This window comes from Helicoverpa zea, chromosome 11 (genome assembly GCF_022581195.2).
Source record: "Helicoverpa zea isolate HzStark_Cry1AcR chromosome 11, ilHelZeax1.1, whole genome shotgun sequence".
NCBI lineage: Eukaryota > Metazoa > Arthropoda > Insecta > Lepidoptera > Noctuidae > Helicoverpa > Helicoverpa zea.
Genome location: NC_061462.1, coordinates 1443525 through 1468477, shown reverse-complemented (window position 1 = coordinate 1468477; position 24953 = coordinate 1443525). Strand labels below are relative to the sequence as shown.

The following is a 24953-nucleotide window of genomic DNA, read 5'->3' as shown; positions in this document are numbered from 1 at the left end:
AACTAGCTTATGTATTTGATGAAAGTCTTTCAGTATTTACAATCAATTAAGGTTGAAAAGTCAGGAGACGATGTTAATCTAAATTATATAATAATTATATATTTTATTAATCTTGCTCCTCAAGAGGTGCTGAGATAATGATGAATTTCTTCTTAAAAAAAGATGAATAGAAATGTTTTGAACTTTTGTCAAATCAGATGACGATTGTGTTTCCGTAGTATGACTCTATAGACTATTACAACCTTTACATTATAATAGAGTGTATCTCAAACAATGTATGATGTCTATTAACTAAGTTTAAAATTATTACTCTGACGACGTATGCCTCTTAATGAATTCGCATATATGGATGACATACTTGTTTCTATGTCGATTCCATTTTTATCATTACTCGGATCGGACAGCTAATTGAGGCAAGCCCCCTAGTTTTTGTTATTCTTCACGCAAATACCTTTCTAATGATATATCATACGTTACTGTTGGAGCGGGTACCAAATCCCATACAAAGTGCCCATTGTCCTTTATACCCCTAACTAAATTTATCTATATTTATACAATATATCTTCGAATGGTCGTACCGATCTGAAATTCGTTACAAAGGTTTGTATTTAGTCAAAGTAACGTAAAAATCTGAAAACGGCCAAGTGTGAGTCACTTTCGAAAATAACGAATGTGTAACTTTGATCCACGAACATAATATATGATAACATGTCATGTCAGTCAGTTGGTAAATCTAGTCCATTTAGTTAATCTAGTTCATTTCTTTGTAAGAAGCATAGTGCATATTCAAAAATCTGAAAGATAGATTTAATGATGTTACTTGGCAAGTTTTAATAGAAAATACAAAAAAATATAAAAATACTTGATTCATTGCGTTTAGTAGGTTTATAACAAGGTGTGTGAAAACTTGCCAAGAACCATCATTAATAAGTAACTATTTTTAACTAAGGTATTTGTATGGAACTTGGTACTTATTCAGATCTCACTTCTTTTATAGGCGAAGCATTCCTATATTATCGAACTTGGCAACCTTTCACATTTTTGTTTTGGGTGGGATAATTTATATCCAAACATTCCTCCTAACGAACACTATCTTTTGGTGAAAACTGCACGAAAATTCATTCAATTGTTATTGGGTTTATCGAGGTCAGATGGATGATGGTCCGACAGATTACGTAGAATAATTTGTTCTATAATAATAGCTAGTGACAGCCCAAAATTGAATGTTCTGTGCACGAGATACCACAAGTAAACACCAGCTAGAATACTAGGTTTGTTTATTTCTATTTTACTTAATAATACAGACGGAATGTGTAGGTTGAAACTGAAGCTTCAACAACAAAACGCTCGGTGGAACTTGTCAACGAAAATAGATTGTTTTGTTGACTATTATCATATTACGTCTTCGTACTTTACACCGTAGTATTAGATATTTGATGAACAAACTGAAATTGATACTGAAGCTTTATAATATAATCCTGTTGAGACGCCTACTCGTTCTTAGCAAAACAAAGAATAATATAAAAATATATTTTACCTATAGGTACTTATTTATTTGTTCATTTTTGGGAGTTTTTTTGTTCATCTCAGGAACTATTCGTGCAAAACTAAAAAAATCTTTCAGAGTTAGCTCATATACAAGGTGTCGATTTGCATTTGTGCCATACTTCAGGAGGAGGACATAAAATACGTAAATATAATCGATTGGAATTACAGAAGACGGGAAATAGCTAATATACACTGCTTTTTTTGTCATTGTAATGTCGTAGTATTTCAGAAGTAACCCAATTTTATGAATGAAATTTATGAATAATCGTTGCGTATGCTTTGTGTTTGCGTTTGTGTGAGGGCGCAGCACGGTTTTAAGGCCAGTAACACACGCGCCAAGTTTAAATACGGCTAGATGACATTGACGGAATTCCGAAAAAAAAACTAAAAAATAAAAATTACCTACAGATTTTTTTGTTAATTTGGATCGAGAATCATTAGCATAATTACGTCCTTGACTATGGCACGGATGCAAATCAACAGCTTGTATTATTTTCTGTATGTCTGGGTCTGAAAATAGGACAATTGTCGTAACAACAGCTTAACTGCAATTTTATTCATTTAAATCTACGTAACCGTTTTGTATGATATAGTTACAAATGTTCAAACAAAAACATTTATAATTTTAGACAAATAACCCGTGTGTTCAAGAACATTTCTTGAAAGCTTATGTTCGCAACAGATTTCATACAAGTAAGATCTTATAATTGGATTTTTAATTTAACCAAGTAATATAACGTTGCTGAGACGCGAAATCATATATCACGCTCTTAAAATAAAAAGTACCTACGTTATTTCGGTTATCTTTGTTTTAGAGTATTTATTTATTTATTTATTTATTTAATAGTTTTGTACACATAAAACACAAAGAAGAATAAATAATAGAAACAATAGTACAAGGGCACAGCTTATCTCTAAAGAAATTTCTTCCAGCAGGCCCGTTGTGGGAGAGTTAGAATAAAAAGAGATAGGTACAGATAGACAGTGTAAAAAGAAAGAAGATATAACCAATATATAATCACTAACATAAACTACTTAAATACATATAAATAAATATACATACAATAAATACTATATGCAACTATGACAGAGAGGAAAGATAGTGTTCTTTCAACTTGCGTTTAAACACAGCAACAGTCTGGCAGCTCCTCACCTCAGGCGGCAACTTATTCCACAGCCGTACAGCGTGCACGGTGAAAGAATAGGAGTAGAAGTCAGTGGAGTGGGAAGGGATTTTAAGAAGGGATTTGAGATGAGTCCTGCAGGACGCATCAGGTGAGCGGAGAAAGGAGAAACGTTCCCGCAGGTAGGTTGGAGATTTAGGATTAAAGAGGATATTAAAAAGAAGACACAAAATGCGAGTGTTCCTGCGAAGACGGATTGGGAGCCACTTGAGTTCCTTGCGAAAGTGTGAAACATGATCATACTTTTTAAGATTAAAAACAAAACGTATACAAAGATTTTGCAAGCGCTCAAGTTTATTTAAAAGCTCCTCTGTGGCATCCAGATAACAGGCATCAGCGTAATCTATGATGGGTTGGATGAGAGTCTGAGCAAGAGATATTTTGGTTTTCAATGGCAAAAAGTATTGGAGGCATTTCAGCGCATGGAAAGTGCAGTAAACTTTACGACTAACTTCATTGACTTGAGCTGTCCACGATAAGTTCATATCAAATGTAATACCCAGGTTTTTTGCTGTATTAGCGTAGTCAATCTGAACCCCATTCAAACCTAGAGGTGGTAGCGACGCAACATCTAGCCTGCTACGCATGTATCTGCTGCCAATGATCATGGCCTGAGACTTCCTGGGATTAATTTGCAGCCCAAAGGACTGCGCCCAATCACCAATCGTATTAGTATTTTCGTTTTTGTTTTCGTTGAAATGACGGAAAGGGAGAATATCGGAGAAAAAAAATGGATATGCTCTCAGAATTACAGTCATGTAAAAAAATATTCTACTCTCAGGTTCAAGCGAGTTTTTATTTCATCTGAATGTATTTTGCACATTTGTTTTGAAAATAAATTCAAACTTGTAGAATCCTCATTTTATGGTTAACAAAGCACTAGAAACAAGGCAAAATTATTGACTAGAACTGTATTTTTTACATCTATACTATATACTTCTATCCTCCATTCCTCCATTTAAACCACTTATGGGCCTACCTTCTCAATATCAGATATCTAACACTGAAAGAATTTCTCAACTTAGCTCCTGGATTTATTTAGTTAGTATATAAGTATATTTTTTTCAAAGCTCATGTTATATTTCTCCGTACACAACACACTATTTTTAACTATAATTACTAGCTAATAGTTTCGACCTTTCACGCTGTCAAGCTTTCAATTCTTAAGGCTGAGAAGAATTGATAAAGGTACCTACATGACCTCGCCCACGCGATATATACCCAGATACTGGAAATCCGGACATATTAGCTGTCTCACAAATATAAAAATCTTGTTAGTGTGTGCTAAAAATAGTATTAGAACTAAGAAACTAACTTAAGCTTTGTAATGTTTGAGTTTAGAACAAAGAACTGATACTAGAATAAGAGAATTATTTCTTTTTCTTTTTTTTATTGCGTTATGTACTAACATTGTGTACTTTCTCATATACTCCATTATGTACTCACTCTATGTAGGTACTTCCCTTATGGTTAATCTCTTTAAAAAATCACTCAAGCATGCTTGTCTTTCAACAGTCGTTTAAACCTAGGTGTAGCTGCATATACATACATACTGGTGCAACTTTAGTTAAACGGCAACCATGTATACAAACAAGAAAGTGTATAGGAGAAAAAGTATCCCAATGATTGTCCATCAAGAAGATATTCTCCCTGTGTCAATTTTCTTTTCCTCTTCAAAAAGTAACAAAAATCCATACACTTAATCATCAATTTGTACAAGGATTATTCAAACATGTAACGTTAGCATTAAATTGCCTGGTGGAAGGTGGATAGATAACACAAAGTTTAGGCAAGCGTGGGAAGTGCTAAATTATAATAACTTCGGATTATGTGTAATCTGCGAAGTACGTGTGTATTATACTCCTATAATTTTGAGTATATGAATTTTCCTGGCAATTTAGTGATCCCGATATTAGTCTTAAAAGAAAACGATACGATATGTCTCTATTTGGTGCAATTCTATCCTTAATGTCCTGTAATTATGGATTCGTATGGCAATTATAAAATCTGACTTCGAGACACCACAGTAACTTTCACCTCTGTATTACCAAAGACCATATCCATCCTTTACCCGTGTATAATTTGAAGATATTTTTAAAGCCACAAATTATTCATTTACCATGACATAAAAAGCACCAATCGGTAATCTGCTTTTCAACAGATCTAATTCAAAAATAATTGTTTATTTTCATTCAAAATTCGAATGAGTAAATCAAAACATAAAAACGCACCCAGAAACGCCCATTCCTTTTTAATCATCCAATCTCTTCACGTCGTTATTTTTTCAGTTTCAAAACGGCTTTTACTGAAATACGTACACATCTCATATATACGTGGGGTACGTATATCATATACGTATATGGTAAGTCGGAATCCGGGGATGCCTCGGGACTTATTAACGCATTCCCTGCTTCCCACTGTGATTCACTGGCGTGTTTCAAACGTTTCTTTTCTTGTGTGGTCTAAGTGAAGAGAGTTTGTGGGTGCAACAGGTTTATTAAGATAGCTAATAGGCCTGGGACATGGTATAAAATGTTCAGAAAATTAAAAAAATAAAACTCGAAATAATAATGGTATTGAAAGGACAATGGGCACTTTGTATGGGATTTGGTACCCGCTCCAACAGTAATGTATGATATATCATTAGAAAGGTATTCACATGAAGAATAATAAAAACTATGGGGCTTGCCTCAATTAGCTGTCCGATCCGAGTAACGATGAAAATTGAATCGACATAGAAACAATTATGTCATCCATATATGCAAATTCATTAAGAGGCATATGTCGTCAGTGTAATAATTTTAAACTCAGTTATTAGACATCTTACATTGTTTGAGATACACTCTATTATAATCTAAAAGTTGTGATAGTCTATGGAGTCATACTACGGAAACACAATCGTCATCTGATTTGACAAAAGTTCAAAACATTTCTATTCATCTTTTTTTAAGAAGAAATTCATCATTATCTCAGCACCTCTTGAGGAGCAAGATTAAGTGGTAATATGTACTATGTTAACATCGTCCCCTGACTTTGCAACCTTAATTGATTGTAAATACTGAAAGACTTTCATCAAATACATAATCTAGTTCTGCGTGAACTGCAAAGGATTGCACAGTCTTTTTTTAAAACAGTCGGCAGGCAAACATTTTAAGAAGGCCAAATTCCTGTTTTTTTGTTGCTTTACCAGTTTTTATTCAATGCAGTTGGATTTAAGAACTACATCTACGTTGACGATTTATGAACATTACACATTCTGTTAGTCGATGTCACGTGAAATGGACAAGGATTTGGAACTAGTCCTCATAGTATTTTTTTTTTGCCTTGCCAAGACCTACGCAACGGTACTAGAATCAGCACTGTTGGACAGGGTACCAAAACGCCCATCGTCCTTTTGGAACGTATGATATTTTTAAATTTGATAGGCTTTCTTACTTATAAAAAAGGTTCTAGGTCAAATAAATAACGACAGTGTCGCCTTTCATGGCACTCATAAGTAAACCGTTTATACTTGAGTAAATAAAGTAAGTAGAAAATACAATAGTATGGCATATTAATACTTCATTTCTGTAATATGTATATTGATATGAATAAAACTAGAAACAAAATGTATTGCATTCATTTGATTCTCCGAATACGATCGTTTATTAAATATATAAAATTATTTTGCGCGCTTTCATGTTTTCAATTAAAATAGGTATTTAATAACTGAAATGTCTTCATAAATTATTCCGGAGGCGTGCCGAACTAATATTAATTTAAATTCAATTATGAAAATGTAAGTTGATTACTTCTATGTTATTTTATAATTAGCAAAGAAAATATGTATATAGAAACCTGGAAAAGTTTTCCAAATTTTTCAGAACTGGTTTATTGATTGGAATACATACAAGACAAGAAAACAGAAACAAAGACTTATTTTGGGTTTGGGGATTCAAATTAACCCTTAACAACCCACAAGTGTCTCGCGGACACATTTTTGCGTTTATGTTTTCATAAAAACGAAAGTATTTATTTTTACGAATCGGCCGTTTATCTAATTTATCTCCAATGTGTTACGAATCTAAATGTGTAATGAAAATATTTGTACCATGAATAGTTTATTATTTTTGGTTAATAAACGAAAATAGTACTTCATCAACCCATAAGTGTCCAACAGACACAGTAAAATTTTGTTTTATTCGAGTGTGAAGGTAGATTGTGTTTTATTTACATTTACTTATAATAATCTTATGGTGTCGAGTGCCATGCAAGATGTGGCAGGGTAAAATCGGAAGGCTACTCAATCATCTGAACGTGCTGCGAAAAGAAAGAAGCGTGTTATATTTGCCCTTCGAAATTATCAAGGGGCTTCTAAACATTGTTGTGATAAATGCAATCACAATGTCTGCTCTGAAAATTCAGAAAAAAAAAATTGAAATATCTGTAAATGAATAAGTGTAACAAAACATTACTGAAATACATTATACTGTCTTTTTAATTCAAAATAACTTTCTTTTGCTTTGTCGTACCTTACCTACATTTATAAAGTGTCTGTTGGACACTACTGGTCAGTTACGTCACAAAAGCATTCTGGATAGTTAAGGGTTAATTTACCTAATTTGTTTATATTTTTATAACTTTATATAATTTTAAAGTAAGAATATCCGGTTAGCTGGTTTGAGGAGGTCAGAAGGGCAGTCGCTCCTTGCAAAATACTGGTGCTCAGTTGCACCCGATCAGACTGGAAACCGACCCCAACATAGTTGAGAAAACGCTAGGCAGATGATTTCATTTTATTTTGATAAAGCTTGGAGTACAAATTCAATTGCTATAATTTCCATTAGCTACGTTTGTGTTACTAATAAGCCGTAATGCATACGTCAGTATTACGTAGCCAATAGCTTAATGTGAACCAATCTATTGTAATCCAATTCCATTATGGCACTGTGACGTCATGCTTGTCTGACCAATCTGACGTTTCATGACTAATCTGTGAGATTGTCAAAATTATAAACGAGACAGGGTAATTTGCAGGACTCTGACATAATAATTTAATTGTTTTATGTTTGAAGTAATTAAAATACTTAGTATATAATACATTATAAGACCAGAAAAGTAGATACTCATTGGGGGAAGTCTACGTTTAGTACCCAATGGACTGGATGATGGCTGATCTGACAATGGTGATACTCGTAACACTATGGTATGATAATGATGATGGACTTACTGTTAAGTTGAATTTTAACAAAAGTAACTAAGTGATGGAAATGCCTCCATTGAATCCATACAAAAAAGACTAAAAAAAAATATCGCTCCGCTACCCGCTTCAGCTTATGCCTTAAAACAAATCCTTAACAGTGTTGCTCTGACTTCTGATTCTTTTTTTATGTTCTTGTTTTAAGAATGCTTTCATGGTTTCTAAAGGGCGGCGTATGATTTGTTGCCGCGAATATTCCGAATACGCGCTTTGTTGGCCCCTAAATAACCATGAAAAAGGATTATGGCATACTTTTCTTTTTAACAACTTTATGACTTGAAATAGAAACCAATTTTTGGAGAGCAAATGATGGGGAACGAGGTGGAGTTGAAATGTCTTTTTATTTTTATTGTTGGCTTTGAAGTATGGTTTTATAGGATTTTTATTGTAATTATGTTTGGTCTATAAAATTACAATTTATTGTCAAGGAGAAATGACATAGAAGAAAAATACATTTTGACATAATGATTCTATCACAATTTGTTTAAAAGGGATAGAAGATATTGAAATTAAAAAAAAGTTTATAATAACGCTATAATGATGATGATGATGTTCTCCTAGCCGATTATCGGCTACGGCGGCTGTTCTCATGTAAGGAGATTAGCCAGCTGCGCAGGACATATTATAGTGCACGAGCATTTGCGCAGACACAGGTGCACTCACTATTCCTTAACTCTCATAGCCCGATGGGACGGCAATCCGACACGACCGGAAAGAGATCAGGCGCAGGACCGACATTTACGTGCTCTCCGATGCACGGGTGTATCAATCACCACCTTCCAGGCTCCGGGCTGCTATGTGAAAGTCTTCTAAAACCCACAAAGCGATTTCGGCCCGACTCGGGAATCGAACCCGAGACCTCGTGCTCAGCAGCCGCACTTGCGACAGCTAGACCAACGAGGCAGTTAAAACGCTATAATAACTATGCTCCAAAGCTCAACAGCCAACTTTAAAATTTCGAAACACTATTTAATTAAACAAACAACCACAAACTAAACGCCAACTACACAAATCAGGTCCAAATTAATCCGGAACTCAAATAGATATTCCGAGCAAAGGAAATATTCAGTAGATCTAGCCCGCAGTATAAACAAAAACGCATTAACGGCTAATGGCGAAGGTGGCTCGCCTCAGAATGACGAACAAACAAACAATTGTACTAGTACTTCACTTTGAGTGTTTATGTGTCGTTCGAACCCTTTGGCTTTTCAGTTTATTTTGATGATGCTCAAGAGATCGTTTGAGATGCGCTTTGTTCCACTTTTTCACATTTTGTTTTGGGTCATGATTTTACGAGGGAATGAGCGAGCTTAGTAGCTGTAAACGAATGTGAATACATTCTCTTAATACGTATAAAATACTGCAGTATATACAAAAAGCATTGCTAACAACATGATGCCTAGACAGACGAAACAGCGAAATCTACCAGCCATAAAAGGTATAGGTACTTACCACATAAAACAAAGAGCAAACAAAACAGGCAAGCCTACAAACAATACTGTCAGTAGTCCAGCTAAAACAAAATAAGCATAACAAAGGAAACAAGAAAATGCATTCAGAATCTAACTCAACGTGGCTCCAATAGAGAGCTTTTACGCAAATGTAGAAGCAAAAATTTGCCACAGTCTTGCACCAATGAAATGTTCACAGAGAAAATTCTCCTTTGCATTATTAAAAAAATATACCAGAAAGAGCAAAGTCATCCAAGTATAAGTTAAACAGTTTTTGTTGCGCGCTCAAATTGAAAGTCTTAAGATTGTTTCAAGAGTCTTATGATAAATGGGCTTTCTATACTTCGGTTGTTTTTCTTGATTAAGGAGTTGTGTTTTGTTTTAAATAAGTGTGGGGTGAAAGTTATATTATATTATAGTAAGTTCAACTCAGTCGTGCGCGCGGCGTGGGTAACCCTTGTACATATACGGTGACTTTGTGTGCGTGACAAGAGGTACAGTCGGGTACAAATACAGTTATTTAGGGGTTGTATACGGCTGTTTAAAGAAAAACGTTATTACGTAATTTAATGTTTATTTATTTATAATGATTCTGAATCGCTACTTGAAAAATCAAATGATGAATTTTCGGATTCGCTACTCTTCAAGGTGAATTATAAATTCTGACTCCATGTCAAAATGTCTATAGTATTCTTCTTTTTTCTTTTGTACATGTCGACAAGTATTATACCACATCCCTTCATCAATTTGACTTAAACGTTAATTTATGAGTTTCATTATTTCCGTCTTATTTTGGTCGACATTATGCGAAGCAATATTATTTTTTAAAATTCCCCACACATTTTGTTTACATTATTATACTAGATTATACGTTTTTTGTGTGATCAAGTGGAGATCAAAGGGGGAGGCCTATGTTCAGCAATGGACGTCCTATGGCTGAGATGATGATGATGATGATGATACGTTTTTTTACATTCTTAGTCCACACTTTTATTTATTGTCCGCGTACCCCGAGCTAGAAAATATGTAAGGAGTATTTAATTCATCTTAGATATTTCACCTCATTTATTTCTTAGATATTGTCAATGTCAATTTGAAAAGACGTATGAGAAAATAATGAAAAACTATATTTAGGTAATAATAAAAAGCTTTGAATGTTGTTTAATTTTTTGAAACGCTTTACCTGACTCCTTAATAATTTCTTCGTGAATAACTAGTATTTTCGTAAACGACTGTATCCATAACAAAAAGCGATAAGAACACGTCATCCTCGGACGACGTCACTGTCACACGAATGAAAGTTGTATATTTACAAGCCAACGCACACATAGGGCCGCGCGCAAATCTGAGTTGAACTATCTATAGTCTATTTGATGGAAGCTATTGTGTGGAACCAAACAATATTTGGTACAATTGGTACTTAAAACGTTATCAAACATTAATATGGTGAGAAATTAACGTTCTTGCAAGAACTTTGAAAAGTAGTATTTTGTGCCCTATATTAAATCGATGGTTTTAAAAACAAGTACGTTAAATACAGGTTGATTACCACTTCGCAACAAATTATCCTTGAACACTTGACATTTCAAGTACTGAAAAGAAGAATAAGCCAAACCTTTTATAGTGAGATAGGGTCGTCCACTTTTGTTCCTAACGACTCATGTTTACTTTAATCAAAAAACTTTGAAGAGCTTAAAAAAAGAGTTTAAACATTTTCCGCATCGTCGAGAAAACTTCCTAGAACTATATATTTGCTGCTTAACTAAACGAAAGAGGGAAACTGCCAATAACAGAACTTAAGTCTGAGACTTTAGTTTTGAAAGGAGATTTTATAAAAATAGAGACGCTTCAATGTGTATCTAGGGTAGAATAAAGATGTTACAGTTTATTGGATTGTTTTATTCTTTGAATTTGTAGCTAAGTGGAATTGTTTTTCTTCTTTGTGTTCGTAATATATTTAGTTATGACACGCTATTAGTGTTAACTTGTTCTTTATCATTGTTTGTTTCTGAATATTATTTATCATTTTCAATTGCTGTATTTTTTCTTCACCATTTATCGACTCTATAACGGTCCCTTGTCGATATGTGAATTTGGAATTTAGTACTACAATAACACATTTAATTTGAAAAACAATTTTCCACGTTATTCAGTGCTGGCAAAATGGTATGGTTATGGTGCTCAAAGCAAAGCTATTTCAAGCTACACACAAAGTAGCGTCTCGAACCAATCTCGTCAGAAAATCAAGTTCTCCAAGCTTCATCTTACACTAACAACGTCAAACATTTTTGGTCACTCAATAACCTTTGACAAGCGATGTGTGTCGAATGGAGTCCGATGACGTCACGCCGTCCATTGTAGTTAATAGCGAGCGGTATGAACAGTTTCTGGTTGGCCGTGCGCGAGATTGCAATCAGGCATTTGATAGACTGTCCGGCACAATATCGGCTGTACGGACGCTCATAGTAAACGGTAATGAGTAGTTTAGCTTGGAATGTTTCGAATGTTGGTTTGAGGATGTTATTGGGTTGTAAGGTTTTATGGTATGGTTATGGTTTATGGAGATTCTGACAATATTGAGGTGAATCACTGATTCATTTGTATAAAATATTTGAACTTAGGTAGGTACTATAAAATACGTCGAATATGAAATATCCATCTTAGGGTTTTCTTTGTCTTCACATAACATCACGAAAACTAGTTCAGTTTTTTGTTGTCAATTGGAACAGGATAATTGAAGTCTCACATTCGCATTTGCAACACTCCTGTGTATCATTCCGGAGTCAACCGACATATCAATTTTGTCTATCACTTTCATTTATTATACAAGCTGTTGATTTGCATCCGTGCCATATTCAAGGAGGTAATTATGCTAATGATTCTCGACCCAAATCAATAAAAAAATTGGTACGTAATTTTTTTTCTTTAATTTTTTTTCTGAATTCCATAAATGTCATCTAGCCTTATTTAAACTTGGCGCGTATGTTACTGGCGTTAAAATCGTGCTGCACCCTCACACAAACGCAAACACAAAGCATACGCAACGATCACCCATAAATTTCATTCATAAAATTAGATTACTTCGGAAATACCACGACATTACAATGACAAAAAAAGCAGTGCATATTAGTTATTTCCCATCTACTGTAATTCCAATCGATTATTTACGTATTGTATGTCCTCCTCCTGAACTATGGCACAAATGCAAATCAACACCTTGTATAGTTCTCAACAATATTGTTATTATTTTCTTCTACTATTGTAATTATTATAATTGTCCTAGTAATAATTCTACCTAAGCCCCCGGAGACAACCATCAGTGCGTTGAAAGCCTGTCGCTCAACGTTATCCAGGTTGCGGTCACGCATTTGTGTCCTACGTATCTAAATCAACCAGCATGCTAAATTATAATACTCTTCAAGTTTTCATCTATCTCTATGCCTTCCTTTTAAAACAGTCCAACCTTTAATATGAAAAAATTGAAAAAAACTTACAGTAGGAGTACCAACACTCTTCAGTATCATGTCATTGACCTTCATTGTCACCTTTATTTATTTAACTGTTATTATCTTTTTCTACTATTGTAATTATTACAATTGTCCTGGCAATAATTCTGCCTAAGCCCCCGGAGACAGCCATCAGAGAGTTGAAAGCCTGTCGCTCAACGTTATCCAGGTTGCAGTCACGTATTTGTGTCCTACATTGTCTAAATCAACTAGTATGCTAAATTATAATACTCTTCAAGTTTCCATCTACTTGTGCTCCTTTCTTTTGAAGCAGCCCAACCCTAAACATGGAGTAAATGGTAAAACTCATATTAACCTTGACAACACTCTTCAATATCATGTCATTCACCTTCGTCATCACCTTTATTTATTATGTTCTTTTCAACTTTATTTATTATGTTTACATTATCTTTCGTTACTATTATAATTATTATAATTGTCCTAGCAATAATTCTGCCTAAGCTCCCGGAGACAGCCATCAGCGTTGAAAGCCTGTCGCTCAACGTTATCCAGGTTGCGGTCACGCGTGTCGGAACAGTTGCCACTATCTAACAGCGTTTGTGTGGACGTTAAATTATTTCCTTCTGCATGTATGGGTTTTGGTTAATAAAAATAAAACAATCAACACATGATTGTTTTTTGGTTTTGGATTGATTTGGATTTGAGGTATTTTAGAGTGATTGCTAAAGCATTTTTGTATCAGAGGTATACATTTTGAGGCAAGTCCAAAATCTATTTCACAGCCCATTTACGATAGTTTATGACTAAAAACCATTTGGGTGGTTGATCCTTATTTATATGAAAAAGATAATGGAAAAAAATATTTAAAAATTTTCATATACTTAAATATAGATTTTGGTACCTAACTTTAATAATAATTTATTTCCATACCCTAACAATCCTCAACAGAATAATCGTTACATCAAACCGATTAAATCCGAATCGAGATCTAAAATCGAGAAGTCGCATCAACCGATTCGTTCACGCTCCAGCGAGCAACGTTTTGAACCATTTGAAGGAATATTTCAATAGCTGCCGAGTCATTTTCTATATTGCTCGACAGATGTACTGCTTCGTTTGAAAGCTCCTGTCTGGGGACGAATCGTGTGTAAGATTTATACTATAGCTCGTATAGCTATGAAAATAAATTCTTAGTTACAAAAGTTTATGTGGGGTTTATACTGAGAGGTAGCTTTGGATTGTTTACGATAAGTGAGTTTGAATTTACTAGTTTTTTTTTTTCTTTTGTAGTGTATTTAGAATAGAGGTAGTGTATGGGTTGCTGGTTTTAACACGTAGGAATTTAAAGGCTAGTTTACTCACATCGCTCAATTACTGAGTTTATTAGATCTTATATCTTATGTTATCCTGCATTAGGTATATTGTATTCTTTTCAATGAAAATAGTCACGTTCACGACCATGAAAACTTGGCAAGCTTACACATGGAATAGACATCAAAAGGAGATGACCTGATGCTGACCTACCAATTGCACCAAACATAATTTTAGATATCCAAAATATAGATACTTCACTATAGTTCGGCCATTCAGAGAATGCGTTCCTGACACGTCGCGATTGAACTGACGACGTAATAACATTCATTGATTATTGATATAATAATGTTGTTTTAATGCTCCTCAATTGTTAAAACGGTAAACAACCAGCAAAAATATTTTTATCGTAACTGCAACGCCATTGCAAAGTTACGTCGTCAGTTCAATCGCGACGTGTCAGGAACGCATTCTCTGAATGGCCGAACTATAAGACCTTTTGTAAATTCACAATTGATCTATGTAGATAGTTAAGTACTGCATTTATACTAACAACGCAAAACACTTCAATATTAAAATAGAATATAGCAATGAACATTACGATTCCATTGAAAATTTATCAAGCAGAGATTAATTCAGAAACAAGGATTTAGATTTCGAAATGTTTATTAACAATATTGCAGAATAGACAATGAAACAATTTAGAATATTATACGACTTAGGATTTACGGCGTGATGAATATCTGAAATTGTTGTTACCTTTCCAATGTAATGCTGGAATTATTACTTTGAAGGCCATTACTGTATTGCCATCCTAATATTACAAATAACCTCGAACTTCACCGGGAACACAGTTCGTTTGTGGACGTTGCGATCGGCGCTGTCGCTCTCGCATAGGCCTTGTTGGTCATCAGCGCAAGTGCCAAAACCAAGCAACTTGACACGGATGCAGTTTAAATCATCTTTTATAGATGTAAAAGGTCACTGATGATGATTGCAAATAACATTTTTTGGTGTCTGCACCCTCAAATGTCCGAAAATAGGGAACGGATTTAAACTATCCTGACACTGTAAGGATAGTATCTTTATTGTCCAACTTTGCTCAACCAGGTGAGATATTTTATCTGGGTAATGAAGGAAGATCTCCCAGGAGATCATACCAGGACATGGGTGAAACTGGGCGAAACAGCTAATCGTTAATAATTTGACGAAAATTTATGAACATCAATTCTTTCTTGAGAGACAGCAAACATCTCGCTACAAACAAATTGAAAGGCAACGAAAGTTCCCTGCCCTTTCTATGATTATTATTACTTGTCTGAGTACCTAAAATTCAGTACTTTGTGAACTCAAATATTTAGCGAATATAATTGCTGAGTATTCATGGAAACATACGTAGTTATTTTTGTGTTCTGCACACCTCCTAGCGTAAAAGTTCTTAATTATAACAACTGACGATCACGAAAGTATTACAGCCGTTCCTAATATTCCATTTATCTGTGATTTTGCTTAGAAGAGATAGGAATTGACATAATAGATATATAATAGATATAGGACAATCAACAGATAAATAGAAGAACCTCCATACTGATACAGAGTCCAATCCAACTATCGGCCAACGTAAACTTGTAGGGGATACTCCTACAGCTATATTTAACCCCAATTTGTTCCCGCTACAACTAAAAGAACAAATTACAAAAGCCACCAAAATACCAAAAAATGCCAATTGAAACAGTCCTATAAATAGTTCATCCAAAAATGTCAAGAGACTACATTTTTTGTGAAGTCTACGTAAATGACTTTGCGGTAATCATTAAGAGGTAAAGACTCATTTAAATTTAATCTTGCTTCGAGGGTAACATGTGGGAAATAGCCAAGTAATTATCTTGGACGCTTTCTGAATTTATTTGACTCGAATGTTTTATTCAATTATTTGGTTAGTTATGTTAATGAAATTGGGAGCGTTTAAACTTTTAATGGTTTATTGTGGATTAAATTAGCTTAATATAGAAGTTAAGTTAATTAATTTACACACAAATTATAATTGTCATTGCTGAGTGTAATCTTTGTTTGCATATAATATTTTAAGCTGACAGCGAATTTAATTTGCTCTGGCTACTAATGTTATAAAGCTCAAGACATACCAAGACTGATTTATAAAAATCTCCTACCCACGGTTACACCTATCTCTTAGCAAAACGCCATCTCAGTCGCTTTAGCAGTTTTTGCGTACAAACAACTCACTTTCGCATTTCCTTTTGAATGCATTTATGTTAAAATAGTAAGGATATCTATAACTATTTCACAGGTCATTGGCCGATAATAAAATCGAACGTTTTCACCACAATTTCCCTCCCGTATATTCCACATTCGATTTGGCAAACGAACACATTACTGGTACATAAATTATTTTATTTTTTTGCCTCGTTTCACGATTCCCGTTTCTCCATTAAGATATCGTGTTGACATTTAGCTTCTGAGAGCAGACGGTAGACTAAACCATCGGCCGACAGTGGCCCGATGGTTGATGGATTCCTTTAAACGACTTCAAAAAAAGGAGGAGTTTCTTAATTCATCAGCATCTCTTTTATGTACCTATCTTCACCGATTACTATGGACCGATTTGCAAAATCCTTTTTTGTTTCATCGTAAAATTCATCAATGTTTTAAGTCGATCTGTTACCGGTCAAATACGATCACTGTTATGTGCGCACTCCTATACATCTTCGTACTTTTCAAGCGCCCGATAAAACTATCGGCCGACTAAAAAATCTGCAGTGTGCTTTTACTCTAAATTGTATGGAGTAGGCGAAGTTATTCAAGCGTGTAGCTACTGGTTTATAAATTAAATTCCAGTTAATAGAATGTATTTTTCGGGTGATTTGCTTCATGAAAAGGTGTGAGAAAGAATGCTAAGGTTTCGTTCATCGGTTTGGTTAATCGGTTTGAGCCTAAAGATGTAGAAAATTAAAATATAAAATGATTTTATAATAATAAGTTAACCTTTGTGTACTAATATCAAAATCTTTGGAAATTATTAACAGTTTATAAAGTTTGAAGTTTCAAGTACGTAATATTATGATTAAATACAGAAGAAATTATAGAACTATCTAAAAGAACCCACTACATAGTGCACTAACATTTCTTAACATAAATAAAATCAACCTAAGTACAAGAGTTCGTTTCTGGAACTTACAAAGCAAAGTTCATCTTCAGTATTCCACTGAAATAAATATAGACTTGTTATACGTATGATTTATGCCTTAGCTTAAATAGAAGGTAAAGAAAAAGTACAAAACACATTAACAAGTACATCACACGGATTGAAACGAATAAAACACTTACTCACTTAAATAACTGTTCTAAAAACATCTGCGCATATATTCTAAATTGAGAATCAAGTTCTAAACTATAGCGGTAAACGACTACTCTAGAGTTGGACCATTTGAAAATATATCCTACTGTCATTCAAGGAGGAATGAGTAAAGGTAGTGAGTTAAGTGACCATGTTATTACCGAAACCAGGACATTTTTCGATATGTTAGCGAAGTAAATATTTAATTCACTTCATCGACTCTTCACAATCAAAACATAAAACACTCTAAACACTGCTCGACGTTATCACTGCCCCAAAAAACACAGCCGTCACCCAAACTCATCAATAACTCAACCGTAGAATAAGAACATTTCCTTTAAATTAATACAGACGTGCCATAAACATAATTTAATCTGGAGACACGTAGGCAAACAATAAATCGCTCGAGAAATCGCTGTCACCGTGGCCCCTACCACCGTCCCTCTCGGAAGAAAACAGACGGTATAGACATGGAGAATTATTACTCTTTGGACGGTAGCAGGTGCGTTCTCGACGCCAATAAGACTAAAGCAGTCTATATTCGTACAAACTTACGGTTATAGCAACGATATTAAAGCGAGTTCGGAACGCTTAGTAGCGGATTTATGAGCGTATTTATTTTGAAGTAAAAAAATATGTTTGGATTGGTAAATTTTGGCTCGAATTATTTTTGGTCGTTTTAAGTGATGTGGATTAGTTATAATTAAGTGATGGATGGGGCGATTAACGGTAATGTGTTTTAATTTGTATGATAGATAAATGTAGATTTTTATTTAAAAAATATAATACAGACCTCCTAAAAATAAGCGGTTACTTTTATATTCTTGCCATAAATGAAATATACGATTGTTTTTATTATTCCAGGTCAAGTTTTCAATTCTAAAACTCCATAATAAACATAAATGTCGGAAAAAAATACTTTTTTCATTCTTTTAAGCCAACCTTTTTGGATAGAAACGCAAAAGCAACAAAATAACACATAAGTACCCGAAAGCCGACTCTACCCTCTCTATAAACGTAAAAAATACATGTCAGATAAATATCACAGACAAAATTAAATAAATGCGACGACCTCCTTTACCGCGGACCAAAAAAAAAAAGATTTTCCGTTCTGTATTCATTGTTTCTGGTAATCCTTTGGGGGCACGCCCGCGTTATGATATCTGGATAAAAAAAGAAAAAAAAACTCATTGTGATGCATTGGACTTGAAGCTAAATTCGCTTTAGAAAAGATAAGGGAGCTAAGGTTAATAGAATTATCTAGAAGCTTTGCAGTAACAAACTCGTATGGGATATTGTTGTGCTGTCCCTTTTCAAACTCTGGTGAAAACAGTGGTAGTTTTCTTCGAAAACTGTGAAAGTACTTTTGTGTTTTTTCGCGAGTATATTTTTGTTTTGGTATGTGGCCTTCAAAAATCCTATGAAATTATCAGCCAAATATAAACTTCCTGTCTATGTATGAAGATATTCAACACGCACCGTTTTTCCAGTGGTTTCAGTCTTGTCCCGTGGGAACTGTTGCCCATACTATTTGTTACTCGGGAAGTGTAGCTTTTAAACAGTCAAAAAATTTTAGAAATCGATCCACTAGTTTTTGAGTTTAGGTATCCATTACAAACAAAAAACAATTCCTCTTTATAATATTAGTATAGACAAAGATTATACAAATTTACTCCATAATAAACTCACTCCATAAATTCATTCAATATCCCTGATTGGCCAATACAAATACAATTCACCTCGAAGGCTTTAACCAACCAATTAAATTACATAGCGACACAAATTGGACCAAGTCATCCGTTCCTAGTATTCCAATGGCGAGTGATCTCGAATGCCCATAGAATGTCTGTCAGCTGTATCAATTAGTCCCAGAAGAGACTTAATGGATTGTGGTGTGACCTGTTTGATACTTGACGCTCAATATTGCTCGGTTCAACTGTAGGCAGTGTGTTAACGTATAAGCAACCAATTGGCTGTCTTTGTTTTAATTGGTAGACTATGATAGTATTCATATGAAAGACAGTGCTTTCATTGGCAGTCATACATAGTATTGTACCTTTTTGGCTTGTTATCTAGACATTCTGCCTCGTTGTTCTTGCTGTCGCGCTGTGCACGAGGTCTCTGGTTCAATTCCTAGGTCTGAACGAAATTGCTTTTGGGTTTTAGAAACTTTCGGAAAACAGTATTTGTGCCCTTTCTAATGGCGACTTATCGAAAGGATAAAGTGCAATAATGGTTAAAATTTAGATGCCCCTAGAATGTCTATCAGCTGTATCAATTAGTCCCAGAAGATACTTAATGGATTGTGGCGTGACCTGTTTGATACTTGACGCTCAATATTGCTCGGTTCAACTGTAGGCAGTGTGTTAAGATATAAGCAATCAAATGACTGTCTTTGTTTTAATTGGTTGATAATGGGAGATATGAAAGATAGTGTTTTCATTGGCATTTCAGTTGCCTAGTCTAACCTATACATAGTGTTGTGCCTTTTTGGCCTGATAGCTAGACATACTGCCTCGTTGGTCTTGCTGTAGCGCTGTACACGAGGTTTCCAGTTCAATTCCCAGGTCTAAACGAAATTGCTTTTTGAGTTTTTGTGCCTTTTCTAATGGCGATTTATCGAAAGGTTGAAGTGCTTTAAAAGTGAAAATATTCACTAACGCTAGAAACTGTCCTCAATCATTTAGATGCCCATATAACGTCTGTCAGCTGTACCAATTAGTCCCAGAAGAGACTTAATGGATTGTGGTGTGACCTGTTTGATACTTGACACGCTCAATATTGCTCGGTTGGACTGTAGGTTTTATATTGATACTTGGTATCTTAACACGTAAGATATGGGCAACCAATTGGTAAGTTGTCTTTGTTTTATTATGGAAGACAGTGTCTTCCTTGGCCATTATGCGAGTTGTTCTTTTTTAATGGCGATTAATCGAGGGGTTATAAGTGCATTATAAGTGAAAATTTTAACTAACGTAATAGTGGTGCTCCCAAGATCCCAAGATCATTCAATAGAGTTACCGCGGCCCTGGCACACAAAAGGCCCCAGAAAGAACAAAGGTGGGTTTTAGTCAGTAAAAGTCTGACACATCCTCCCGCTGCACCCATGGAGGGTCATTATTTTGATAATTATTCTTCTTTCCCAAACAAAAACAGACAAGCAGTACACAATAAAAAAACAATAATTAGAGAAAGCAGAAACACAAAAATACAAACCAATTTGAAAACACAAAGACGGAAAGAAATTAATTAACAAGAGTTCTAATTGCCCTCAATAAATTTTGAGAAAAGGTACCCTGTTCGTGTATTTATAACCAGAATTAGTTTAACTATTATTGTGTTTACTTTGTAACGTAATTGAGGGGAAATCTTTCATGTTCAGTTCAGTTTATTTATAAAAAAAACTTATATGGTGTGTTCTTTGGAACTTTTGTTATTTTTTTCTGAACTTCGATATCATTGTTATCGCTTTATTATTGCATCTATTTTGAAGACAGCTTTTGGCTTTTTGGTTTTTTTTTTTGGTCAATGAAATTGGTAATAAATAAAAATAAAAATCTTACTTGACTATAGGTAAAGTCTGAAATCACCAACCCGCATTGAGTAAGCGTGGTGATTAACGCTCAATCACTCTTTGTGTGAAAAGAGGCCTGTGCCTTGCAGTGGGACGATAAAAAAGCTGATGATAATCTTAAGGGGTCTACACACCAAAGCCGCTGACCCGGCGGCACAGCCCGGCGGCACGACAGCCGCGGCATGTGGTGTTCTAGTAATTGTCAAATACTCTATGAAAGCCGGCGGCATGATTGTACAAAATACGGCCGGCGGGTTGGGCCGCCGGGCTGTGCCGCCGGCATCAGCGGCTTTGGTGTGTAGACACCTTAACCCGCAAATAAAACAGTTTTAAAATTATCCTTCAAAAACTCTTTTTTCAATGTTAGTGTTTATTTATCTTAAGAAATATAGTTGAATTTTCCGAACACGCTTCATGGAACAAAACATTGTGCTTCTGAATCAAACTCTTGGCTAGTTCGTGTATTTTGAATGAATATCTATTCAAAGTAAGACAGGAGAAAGTACGAATGCCGAAGCTTGAAATATTTTCTTCAATATTAAATAAAAGAGTTATCTAGATACTGTTGACAGTGATGTCTGGTGCATCGAAATTCAATGTTTATTTTTTTATATTTTTTAAAGACTTTTTTGATCGTTGCTTCACAATTTGAGTTTATTTACTTTTGAGTAAATATTATGTCTTTTACCTAGTGATAAATTATCTGTTCAATGGAAAGAAAGAAAGAAAAAGATGTATAAGAAATCAACCATTATATGTATCGTATGGTTAGCTTTTTACGTTTTTAACAAGCGGAGCGCTCACCAAAACTCAAAATTAAATTAAAAATACCCCCACGCTAAAACCAGAAAATAAAAAAACTAAAAAAGAATACTCGAAACGCTTTAGAAATGGCTACTGCACGGCATAGAGTGAGACTCGTTCATCCCACATCAGTGAGACCAATTATTCTCGGCACGGGATTAATGCACCACAATACGAAGTAATGCATCACGGGGTACGGGGAAATTACGGGAGAAGGCGATTCTAGAAAGGGAAGTTTTTTGTTGGGGAATGGAGAAAATAATATTGTGCGAATTTGAAGTTTTTGGGAAGTAATGTTTTATTTACAACAAAAATATAGACAGACTTATTCGTATCGTATTACGTTTTTGAGGTTTAATGTAAATACCTCTTTTATATATTTGTAATCTTGTAAATAAGTCAGTTAAAAGTTATACTTGTAGTAAATTTTTTTCGTGACTTGCATCCATAAATTACTTTTCTAGGTAATTAATAATATATCCTTTCTAGATGGACTAAAGATGCAGTAAAATATCCTGTTTATCTGTCCAAAATGGTCCACAATCTCTGAAACTACTTAAGCTTTTCTGCTAAAATAACATCCGAATTGAGATATTCCTCCATATTGGGAGGTGGGTTAACCCCTCTGCTCGACAAGATTTTGACATATGACTTTACCGTTGATTCGGCGGGATATTTTGAATCGCGACATGGAAGTCAAAAATTTGTACTAGCTTTCAACACATGAATTCTAAGTCCGTAATGCCTGATCAGAAGTATTTTAACTATAACTTTAGAGCTCACTTATTTGACAACAACGTGCAAAGGTCAAATGGGGTCAGTTAATTCAGAAAAAGATAATAATTACGGTGTTTTTAAGTCTATCGAAAAGTTAGGCATTTCAAATTTGGTGAAAACTTACCAATAAGTAATCGCATCACTTTCTCAAACACAACACAAACGTCATATTTATAACATTTTCAATCCGTTGCAATACATTTCGTGCACTTATTTATGTTCAATAACTAAAAAATCAGCACATAAAATACACAATAAAAATGAACAATTTACAACATCAGTCAAGTCACAGACAAGTAGAGTTTGGAATGGAGTATTTTTTTTTTCAATCAGCGGTGTGCATTCGATACCTAAATCGGAAATTTATTATAAATAATCGAATACCAATTTTATATATACCTATTTTTTAATAGCAACTTATTTCAATTTTATTTATTAATTTTAAATTATAGGTTCAATTTGTTTTTGTTGTTAAGAAAAAAGATATGTAAGTTTTTAGCATTAAATTATTATATGTATTATTTATTTTGGTGTTGCGTCATTCGTAATAATTTTTAACTTTAATTGAATTTTTATTACCTATTACGGAATTTTAATTTATTCTTATATTATTTCTCAACAATTCTAACATTTTTGTTTCGGCGGAGGGTATGCGGGTGTTCTGAAATATAATGCAATTTGTAACGACCAAAGGTATGTACTTATTTGATGATGAGAAACAATAATAATAATTGATTGATTTGCCCCGCAGGGCATCTGAGGCGGATGACGGGGAGTAGCGACCCCGCGGGGCTATATATCCGAGTGCTCCAGGGAGAGTATACTGTCCCCCATCTCCGGCTTGCCGGAGTGAAGCATGACGGGGGAGAGGTCTCCCGCCTCTTGGCTTGCCTTCACCGGCCGGTCAGAGTGGAGTCGCTAGAGTAGGGTTAGCAGCCCGCTCGGAGGGTAGGTGCCTCGTGGTAAGTGGCGAGTGGGCCGGTGATGCTGGACCCACAGGGAGCGCGTGATCTGCGTTTAAAGTCCGCCGAGGTATCCTCACCCTTCAGCCGCTCATGTACCTGTTGCCCTCTTGTTGCGATTTAGCGACTGATTCCCGGGGGCCCAGTAAGTGAGTTGGCGAGTCTCCACCTGCCATTTTTACGTGTATTTATTACATTGTTATCGGCAGGTGCCATAGTTCCCGTAGTTTCCCCATTCCTATAGTCTGTTTTTTAATCTCGTAGACTAAATTGACACTTGCAAAATGTCAAACTTTCTAATAATTTTGCTAGCTCTGTGGTGCAGTGTTGTACTTACGATACCGGTTCGTTGAATCGTAACTTTTTATCTATAATAGACGAATTTAATATTCATTCAAAGTTTTATATTTAAAATTCACGTACGTACACATGGCTGTACGACGTGCTACAAACTGCCAGGGATATCTGACCACGCAAAGCCATGCGTAATCATCAAGGATAAGCCCATTATTTCAGGATGACTTATTGTAAAAAGTTACGATTCAACGTACCGGTATCGTAAGTACAACACTGCACCACAGAGCTAGCAAAATTATTTGGAAGTTTGACATTTTGCAAGTGTCAATTTAGTCTACGAGATTAAAAAACAGACTATAGTCCACTAGCATCCCATCACAATAGCCCAAGTAGTTTTCATCCATAGTTAGCAATAGTTTAGCACAGAACCGGGCATTGTCCTTGGGTACATTTCTATAGTGTATACAGGGATAATCGTCGGTTTTGTGTCACCATTTCATTAAAGTTGTCTCAAAAGGACTTCAGCGTGTTGGCTTCGGCCCCACGTTCGCCTTCCAAAAATCCGGGACTCTGTAGTCCCGTGGTCGGTTAGAGACATAATAATTGATTGATTTTAAAGTCACCAAATATTTTTAACCGAATCCCAAAAAGGAGGTGGTTCTCAATTTGAATGTTTGTTTTTGGTCGAAAGGGTATATTCCCCATATTTGTTATTAGGTCCAGGATCTGATGATGGAAACCTTGAGAAATCGAGGGCAGCTCTCGAAAATTGTAAGCATAGATAAGGTTATAACTTGACACTCAGATGTATATCTGATAACACTATGAGACAGTAAAGGTTTGGAGCTGACCTGATGATGGAGACCAGAGAAGGTCGAGGGAACTCGACAACCGTACTTCTCTCGTCTCCATCTCCTTCACTGTTGCAGAGGCCTCGTAAATACGAATAATATAAGCACAAACACGAGAAAGTTTAAATATTCA

General features: G+C 35.0%; 1 protein-coding gene across 2 annotated transcripts in view; it reads left to right on the top strand.

Moving 5' to 3' along the window:
* The window catches only part of LOC124634290, a 111391-nt gene that overhangs the window by 40784 nt on the left and 45654 nt on the right, over window positions 1-24953 (top strand). The window lies entirely within an intron of this gene.